Source organism: Camelus bactrianus, chromosome 25 (genome assembly GCF_048773025.1).
Source record: "Camelus bactrianus isolate YW-2024 breed Bactrian camel chromosome 25, ASM4877302v1, whole genome shotgun sequence".
In the NCBI taxonomy this organism is placed as follows: Eukaryota; Metazoa; Chordata; class Mammalia; order Artiodactyla; family Camelidae; genus Camelus; species Camelus bactrianus.
In genome coordinates, this window is record NC_133563.1 from 24977427 (window position 1) to 24987682 (window position 10256).

General features: G+C 44.5%; 1 long non-coding RNA gene across 1 annotated transcript; it reads left to right on the plus strand.

Moving 5' to 3' along the window:
- Positions 1-622: 622 nt before the first annotated feature.
- On the plus strand, positions 623-9216 carry LOC141575025 (uncharacterized). Its single transcript, XR_012502243.1, has 2 exons — positions 623-836; positions 8682-9216. It is a non-coding gene; the product is annotated as an uncharacterized LOC141575025 (long non-coding RNA).
- Positions 9217-10256: the final 1040 nt, after the last annotated feature.

Consider the following 10256-nt stretch of genomic DNA (forward strand, 5'->3'; position numbering starts at 1 on the left):
TCCAAGTCCTGGCGGTGATCAAGGTAGCCCTACCAGGTAGCAACCGTGCCCACCATTATGTGTGAGCCCCAAGAGACCGCTCGTGTCTGTTTCACTTCCCTTCCACGGCGTCCCATGCCGCGCCGGGCCCAGACGGGGACTTGACAAGCTCTTTTGATGAAAATCTATGTAGCTGAGAAGGCTACTCTGTACCTACCTAACGTTTGATGGCGACACTGGGCAATAGGAGGCAGGCAACAAGAATAACATAGTCAAAGCTCAATGGAAACTGAAGGCAAAGGGGAGAAAGTGGAAAAGGCAGACCATACATCAACTACATGTTTGAAACCAAGGCTTTGATGCTTTTGAAACAGAATCCAGGAAAATTGCCCTCCCCTCGCCTCCTCCCCACTAGGTGGTTGGAGGGCTTTGTCCCCCCGCGCTGTTGCACTGTTTGGGAGCCTCCAATTTCTAATCTCACGGGCAGGGAGCGCAGCCCTGAAGACTCCGGGAGGCAGGGTGTGTGTGCGCCAGCCCCGGCGCTGGAACGACCCCGGGCCTCACGTGGAGTCCAGGCCTGTCTCTGACACGTGGGGGAGGGTGGAGACAGGAGTGGGTGTTTGCTGACAAGCAGCTTCATGGGAAAGCTGGCCTCGGCATTTCTCAGTGCTGAATCAGGGAGAAAAGTTGGGCAGGGTGCCTGCGGGGTTCAACTGAGAGAGAGAGAGCACGCAGAGCCTGACGTGGGACAGCGAACACCACACGAAGCAGTAAGAGCAACAGCAAAATGATCGTCACCTGAAGGCCTACTAGGGGTCTCCAGGGCTCCCTGTCTGCCCTCACCACGGCCCTGTGAGGTAAGGAATCCCCCCCCGGGGGGGAACTATTACTCTCTCCTGCACATGAAGAAACCGGGGTTAAGAAAGATCCAGAGCTACACAGCTAACTAGTGGCTGAAGTGGCATTCCAGCTCACGTTTAACAAGATCCGAATCTCATCCACATCTAATCCATCTCCCACCCCTGCCCTGGTAAACAGAGTCTCACCCTGCCCTCGCCTCCTTCTCCTGCAAAGGGTAGGAAAAGCCAGACAGACAGGAAACCAAGCAGATGTGGAGAGTGGCCTTCGCCTCTCAGACAGACGGGCCCCCAAGGGCAGGAGGCTGGGTGGCTGTTGTTCAGCCCTGAGTGGGGCAGTCCTACACCTGCCCATCCAGATGGACAGAGAACAATCCAGACCTCCCCGTTCCTCCCTGATTACGTCACCCGGAGCAGCACTGTCCAGTAAAAATATAACGCAAGGTACATATTGTAATTACAACTTTCTAGTAACTACATTTTTAAAAGTAGAAGGAAAGAGCTGGAATTAATTTTAATAATATGCTTCATTTAACCCATCTATCCAAAATAGTATTGTTTCAATATATAATCAACATAAAAAAATGATTGACATAGTGTATATTCTTTGTGTGTGTGTGCGCTAAGTCTCTGAAACCCAGAGGGCCTTTACATTTGCCCCGCACCTCCATCCGGACCACCATTGGCACGTGTGGCTGGTGGCTGCTATATTGGATGGGGCAGGTCTACAGGATACCAGAAATTTCCAAATGAATACCACCTTTCTCTCCATGATGAAAAGGCATTTTTAATTATCATACAGGAAAATTGATTTTTTTCATGTACAGTTCTATGAATTTTAACACACATATAGATGCATGTAACCACCACCATAATCAGGATACAGAGCTGTTCCATCACCCCCAAAGGACACCTTGGCGCTATTTCTCTACTGTCACACCCTCCACCCTCCCCTAATTTCTGCACAAATGGAATCATACAGCATGTAACCTTTTGAAATTGGCTTCTTTTACTCGGCATAACGCTTTTGAGATTCATCCAAGTTTGTTGTGTGCATCGGTAGTTCATCCCTATTTGTTACTGAGTTTTATTACATTGTAGGGCTATACCAGAGCTTGCATATCTATTCAATTGCTGAAGGATCCTTGACTCGTTTCCAATTAGAATGATAACGATTAGAGCTGTTATAACGTGTACACATAAGTTTTCACTTCATTTCTCAGGAGTGAGATTATTGAGCCACATGGTAAGTGTATGTTTAACTTCATAAGAAACTATCAAAATGTCTTCCAGAGAGGTTGAATCATTTTTTATTCCCATCAGCAATGTGGAAGAGTTACAGTTGCTCTGCATACTTATCAGCACTTGGTATTGTCGGTATTTTTATTTAGCCATTCCGATAGGTATGTAGTTGTATCTCATTATGGCTTTAATTTGTTTTCCCCTAGTGACTAATTATGCTGAGCATCCTTTAATGTGCTTCTTTACCTTCCATATGTCTTCTCTGGTGATATGTCAGTTTAAGTCTTTTGCCCATTTTTAAATTAGATTGTATGTTTTAAAAGTTCTATATATTCTAGATGCAAGTCTCTAGGTTGTTTTTTTATTTTCTTAACATTGTCTTTCACAGAGTAATAGTTTTTTAATTTTGATGATGTCCAACTTATCATTTTTTTTAATGAATTTATGCTTCTGTTATCATTCGTAAGGACTCTTTTGCCTAATTGCAGGTCATGGAGATTTTTTCCCTATTAAGTTTTTGAACAGTAAATCACATGTTTAATATCCAAGGGGTTATAACTGTCTAAAGAAATTCAGCTGTGGGTTTCAGCTGTGAAAATCCACGTCGCCATCTGGATTCATTCATTCGCTCCACAGACATTTTAATAAGTGGAAAGTCATCACTAGTAAAACAAAGATGATTACAATTTGGTTCACAATAGTAGCTGCCACTAACTGAGGGTCTAGGGCTAGTGCCCATATAAATATTATCTATACCCTCCAACCTGGCATTACTATCCTCATCTTACAGGAGAGGAAGTAGAAGCTTAGACAAGTTAAGCAATTATCCAGCCACACAGGCAGGAAGCAGCAGAATGAGGATCCAATAACACCAAAGCCCTCAGGTATGGAAGGGTTCTTTGGTTTCTAGCAACAGAAAACAGCTCAACCTACCCATGTGGTAAAAAAAAAAAAAAAGTGGGTAAGTGCTCCACAGGTATTTCACAGAGCCAACCCAATGGCTGAACAATCCTATTTTGGAAGGAAAAAAGTCAAGGGAGTTCAAAGATCCAGACAGCAAGAAAAATAGAATTGTTAACTCCCAGATACCTCCTCTGAATGAAGCATCTTCAATTATTTTCAGCCATTGCGTGTGTCCTCTCCCAATTCAAGTTCCTGGAGCGATCACCTGATTGACTTGTTGTGCGTCATGTGACCATCTTTTGACCGAGGAAGATGGAACACCTTGAGTGACAGCCCCACCAAAACTATGTCCAATTAGGGGGCACAGTCTCCTTTCCTTGTTGAAAGGAGAATCAAGGTGCTGTTACCAGAGGGAAGTGGGAAGAATTAATCCTGGGAAGGTAAAATACTATAGTGTCCCACTAATTCAGTGACTTGCAACATTTTTGACCATGATCCATGTTAAGAAATATACTTCATCACCATGTATGTATATGCACCTACGAATGAAATGAAATTTTCATGTATCAGTATGTGCCCTTCTAATGTGTAGTACACTCCAATATGTTATACTCATCAGACCCTGAACTGTGACTTGGGACGTCAGAGCCCACCAGCTCCTGTTGGAGAGCCTCTCAGCATGATTAATCTTCTTCCTCTTCTCCATAGCCTTCAGGCTGACTATATTCAGCTGAGAGAATAAACCAACAACACAGCAACCAGCCTTTCCTCATTTCTGCAACTGATTCATCTTTTCCCTGTGTCTGCTTGGGTCTCCAAGCTCAGTAGCCCATCTGGCTGAAGGTATATCCTGCTGTTAACAGCCTCCACTGGGATGGCTCAAAAATAAGAGAGACCCTATCCATTTCTACCCCATGTGTTTGCTCCATGAAACTGAATTTTATTTAAGCATCACATTAGGGAAGGAAAAGGAACTTCAGTCTTGGCTTTCTTGATATAGTATGTTTACTATCCATTAAGGCAATCCTCAAAAGAAAAATTTCAAAACTAAAATCTCCCAAGCACACTGTGCTTCCCAAGTCCAAGAGCATCTTTCAGTGAATATTGGAAAATGGTAGCGCTGGAAGGGGCCCTAGGGATCATCTATTAGAAGAGGAAGCTGAAGGCCCAAGTCAGGGAGTGACTTGCCCAATACCATGGCAACCCAGGTGCTTTGAGCTCTTGCCCCCAGATGATGTTCTACTGGGCAAGCTGGGGACAGACAGAAGAGCAGCCTACTGAAAGTGGCGATCCATGTGAGAAATGTACATATTTCGCCATGATGTGAGTCTATACACACGTGACTGAAATGTGTGTGCAGAAAGTCAAATTGGCGCCAAGGAAAATAGTTGCTTTAAAGCCTGCAGACTTAGCCCCAACTGTGAAGAAAACAAAGTGATCGTCACTATTTACCAAGCCATCTCTCCCAGGTTGACTAATCCCAGGGCCACCATATTGCATAACTCCAGGGGGCCCAGCTCACTCTGTACCGCTCATCTGTGTTTGAGGAAGGCAGAAGAGTGAGAGCTCAAATATTAGCTATTATTTTTCTTGTTCCGCATTAACAGCAGGAACCGAGGTATTCATTGATAACTACAGGATTCATTAAAAACAAATAGTAACTGAAGAACCACCCCAAGGATTTTGACTTTCAACATTCAAAAGAATGAATCTATAAAAGCAAGTTAATCACAAACATAACTAAGAGGACATTCAGAAAGCGCTGACTTAAGCGCTTACAAAAGCGGTAGGCATTCTTCTCCGGGCTTTAAGTATGTAAATTCTCACAACAGCCCCTAGGACGTAGGCACTGTTATTTGTCTCCCATTTACAAATGAGGACACTGAGTTGTAGAGCAATCAAGCAACTTTCAAGTTCCGTAGCTGGGAAGTGGGAAAGGAATTCAAAGGCGTAAATCTGAAAGAAGTTGTTTTATTTATATATATATTTATAAACATATTTATAATGAAATACTACTCAGCCATAAAAAAGAATAAAATAATGCCATTTGCAGCAACATGAATGGATCTTGAAATTGTCATACTAAGTGAAGTAAGCCAGAAAGAAAGAGAAATACCATATGATATCACTTATATGTGGAATCTAAGAAAAGGACACAAATGAACCTACTTACAAAACCAAGACAGACTCACAGACACAGAAAACAAACTTGTGATTACCAGGGTGTAAAGGGAGGGGTTAGAGGGACAAACTGGGAGTTCAGGATTTGCAGATCCTAACTACTATATATAAAATAGATAAACAAGGTCCTACCGCATATAGCAGAGGGAACTATATTCCATATCTTGTAATAGCATATGATGAAAAAGAATATGAAAAGGAACATATATGTATAACTGAATCACTATGCTGTACACCAGAAATTAACACAACATTGTAAATCAACTAAACCCCAATTGAAAAAATTTTTAAAGGCAGCAATTTGGCTCCCAAAACTGTGCACTTGACTATTTACAATATCATCCCTTTTGTAGGAGTCAGTTCATCAATGTTACTTGCTTGTTAGAGCTGTGGGGGCAATTGAATCCTGCTCTGTTTCCCTCAAACCACTGCAGGTGACCTGCATGAGGTTTGCAGTGGGGCGGCAGTGAGGAAGTTACCTTGCTCCGATGTTGTAGGAAGGAGAAAGCTCGGCTCCGGGAAATCTACAAAGGAGCAAAGACATCATTAGGGAAGCACAGGTCTGGACAAGAGTCCCAGGTCCCCCAAACATCACCATGGGAACTCAGAGGAGGCTCTGAGCCTCTGAGAGCTCCTCTCTTACCCCCAAGCCCAACCCTCCTTCACAGGATGGAGTGAAAAAGGGAGAAAAAATGCTTTAAGCCCCTCCTCCATAGGCCAACAACATATTCAGAGTAACTCTGAGAATCTCCTCCAACCAATAGAGAGAGGAGAGATTTTTTTTTTCAATTCCTCCCACTCTGCAACCTTGAGCAAGTTACCTAATGTCTCCAAGTCTCAGTTTGTTCACCTCTGTAGACCTACCGTACACACACGTGTGAGAATTAAATTGAGATGCGTGGGGAAAAGGGCTTAGCACGATGCTTGCCACCTGGCAGAAGACCAATCAGTGAGCCAATAAAGGACAGTCTCCTTCTGCACTTTTGGGATAAAAAGAACAAGGTTAGGTTCCTAATCAACATTCATTATTCTTCTTTACCAATAAACTCTTGATTTCATCAGGGCTTTGATATGCTCAGTTCGATTCCTTTGTGGGTCCAGGTGGCCTTATTTCAGTTCTGGCAAATGAGATGTAAGGAAAAGACTACTGGGGGAGGCTTCCGGGACATTTGTCGCTTCCCTAAAAACAGGGAACGAACTCAGCTAACATTTCCCTTTGATATTTCCTATGATACGGACAAAATCCACAGGCTGGTCTCAGGAACAGAGACGGGGCCTGGATCCTGAATAACATCCTTTGGTCACCATGCCAATGCTAGACTCCCTGACTCTTGTTGGGTTAGAAAAATAAACCCCTATCAGGATTCCCGTTATTTGCAGCTGAACACATTTCTAACTGATATTTACCAATTCCATGTACTGAAATAAACAAAGTACAAAGATGCTGGACTGTTTGTCCAGGGTCATATCATGAATTAAAAGGTGGCAAATCCAGGCCTGTTGAGTATCTGAGTCTTAAATTCCCAACCCAAATACTCTCCTAATAGACTATGTTCCCATGAAAATTGTATTTATGGCAAGAGTCAGAATGATCGCTGTTATAAAATATTTAAATGGAAGCCAGTTGCGCCACAGATAAGATGCTTCCTTCTGGAAATGGAAGTAGCCAATTAATTAAAAAAAAAAAGAAACTTGAATTTCATTTAATCTCTGCAAGTAGGCTTTTAAGTCTTGGGGCAAATCACACACGAAGTTCAAAGTTCAGAAGAGAAGCTTATCTTCTAAGGAACCCAGCTTCAGCCCTCTGCAAACACAAGGAAACACCTTTGAACACCACGCTGTGAAATCAACCAACTAGAACTGCCTGCCCTGACAGCTCTCCTAGAGAAGATATTGAATTCGCAAAAGCAATGCCTTTGAACCACTAATAAATATTTTATAACCTGATCACTTAGGAAGTCAGGATTGGAAAGCACTATTGTAGAAATATAATCTTTGCCTGGCCAAATTGTTTGAGCTTAAAGTTATCATCTGCCTTGGATTGCTACAATTTAGTGAAAACTATTTGCTGGACCCAAAAAAAAAAAGTAATAAATAAATTCCATTAATAAAATCATATTCAAATGCTCTTGCAGAGAATTTATGTCTGTAGAATGTGAGATTGGTCAGACTCTCTGGAACTTCAGGGTTCCCAGAAGAGAAAGGCCTGCTCCTTTCCTTGGGAAGTGATGTGTCCTTGGGACCATCCAGGTGGATGTAGGTAGCAGTGCTTAGAACTAATCCTGCCACCAACCCGTGGACTCTGAGTGTGTGGCTTCGTAGTCATTCCCCCAAGGTAATAGCTGTGCTCATGTCCCTGTTCCCCTGGCCAGACCCAATGTGTCCAGCGTGAAAACACATGACCAAAGCTGTGCCAGATTCTCTCCCGTGAGAAGTCAGAACGTAAACAAAAAGACATGGTGATTGGGAGTCTTTAGAACTGAGTCATGTAGCTGGCAGCAAACTAGAGAATGAGCCCACAAATTTCTGCCAGCCACCGAGGTCCCAGGGGCTTGTCTATTCTCGCCCTTTCTAAGATTATCTCATTCTGTGAGCTGTCCTAGTATTTTCCCGAGAAATACTTCATTTTAAACTTGAGCTACATGGAATTGGTTTCTGCTGCTTAAAAACGAAAGTCTCCTAGTGAATACACTTGACATTATTGCACACCCACTGGTAGGGTCACAGAGTCAGAAGGACTATTTCCTTCCCACCTCCAAGCAGAGAGAAGCAGTCCTAATTTGGGGCAAACAGGAATGACAAGCAATCTCTACCTTATTGTCTCTAGGCTGCTAAGGAAAGAGGTTTCAGCGTTCAGCCCTCACACTCTATACCAGAACCCTTCTTCCCCACGTTTTTTCTTCCACCTGTCATGGTGGCAGCAGAGTGACAAGTGGTTCAGGGTGTGGGCTTTATAGCTGGACCTTGGGTAAGAATCCTGACCCTGCTGCTTCTGGCTGTGTGACTCAGGGTGTTGTTCAACCTCTCTGTGCCTCAATTTCCCCATTTGGAAAGAGAGGAGGTAAACATAGTGCTTACCCCTGGAGTTGCTGTGAGGAGTGAGTTAACCTAGATGAAGTGCTCTGAATAGCACCCCATCCCTAACTTCTCCAACATCCTCCTCCTGTATTGCAGGCAGCTTACTTATCAAAAACACATGCTCTTTCCTGCCTACAAGTCTTAGGGGGCCTTGAAAATTCTGTTCTTTCTGCCTGGGAACCCCACTTCACCTGGACCCATTCCTTATATCCACTCAGTGATATATTGCAAAAATGGCCCCAGTTCTCCACCCCTCCCTATATCTACACTCAGTCTTTGCTCTGCAGTTTCACAGCCACTCCCATCAGGAGCCTATATTCCCCATTCCTTGATTCTGGACTAGTTACAGACCTGCCTTGGCCAATAGAATTCAGTAGGAGTGCCAGTGCTTTGAGCCTGGGACTCAAGAGACCTTTCCTGTTTCCGCTTTCTCTCTCTCAGATCACTGCAAAGCCACAAGCCTGAGCTAGCCTGCTGGATGATGAGACCCATATGGACCAGTCCCCATCATTATCCCAGCCTCCAGCCAACCAATCCCTTGAAGCAGAGCCACCTAGCTGACCTGCATCTGACCATAGATGTGTGATATTCTCACTGAAACAGCTGAGACCAGAAGAATTGCCCAGCAGAACCCAGCCCAAATTACCAACTCACTGCATTAAAAACTAAATGAGTGATTGTTGTCTCGAGCTGCTAAATTTGGGGGGAATTTGCTACATTGGAAAAGATAACTGGCACGTACCCTCTCAAAGCCTCAGATTCCTCAATGGTGTAGTGGAAATAATGAAAGTAGGAATAATAAAACCTACCTCCTACATTAAGTGTAACAATTACATGAGATAATGCTCATCAAATGTCTATGTTACGTTAAGAATGACATAACTGTTAACTACCACAGACGTGGGGTAACGATACTGGATTTTTTAACAAGCTTAGCACCACCGCACACAGAAGATCAATAAATAGTTTTTATTGATGTGTTGTTGTTAAATATCTCAGGATTTGCTCCCTCATTCTCTCCCCTCGCCAGGAACACAATCTATCACCACCATCTCCTACCCCACCCCTGGCTTCAGTTTTCTCACCCTGATGATTAGACCTTGGCTCCCAAACCCCTGGCCTCACACCGGGGCATCCCCAGCCTGCCCGGCCCCGTGAGAGGGGGAGGCATCAGGACCCAGGTCAGGAAGGTGGTCACATTTAATCCCTGAACTCCTTAAAATTCAGCCCCCTGCGGACCTTAGCCACTAGGGGGCAGCCTCACCCTCCAGCCACACAGAAAGCGGGGACTGTCCTGGAGGTGCTCCTCTGTTTTCTGATCGCACTGCCCACCTTCTCTGAGGGCCCAGGATTTGAGAAGCCCCTACTGTGTGCGGGCCACACCCGCTCGGTGATCACTCACCTGTCCACACCCGACCTTCCCTCCCGACTGAGGAGCGACCCCTCCCCCAACCAGCTTGCGGAGACATGGGAGGCGACACTTCCCCAGCTCCGGGCAACCTCTCAACCTACGTGAGTGGTTTCATAATTCATGCCTGCCCATCAGCGGACAGATTTAGCCTGCTGCCTGCTGAGTCTGGAAATACTGAATATTAAAATATCCCAGACGCTCGCCCTTCTGACGCCCTCGCCTCTCTCAGATTCACAGGCAGTTGGTTGCACAAACAATCCCAGGCACACACATCAGTTTGTGGATTAAGTAGATTTTGAGCGCTCATGTGTGTAACTTTCATGGAAGCAGGGGAAGGAGTATTCAGGGCCATGGATTAGATGCATGATCTTGGAGAAGTCCTAGTCCTCTGGATTCAGAGCCAGTGCATTGTCTCCTGCACCACTTTGCTGCAGAAACTCCCCTGGCCCTTTTCGTAGTACTATTTGCAGTCTGGGAAGTGGGACTCCTATTTGAAGGGCTTTACTGAGCAAAGTCAGCAAAAGATCTAAACATTCTCCACCCTCCGAGGTTATAGCCATAGAGAATCTCCCAGGAATTAAAACTGACCAATGTTTGAGGATGGA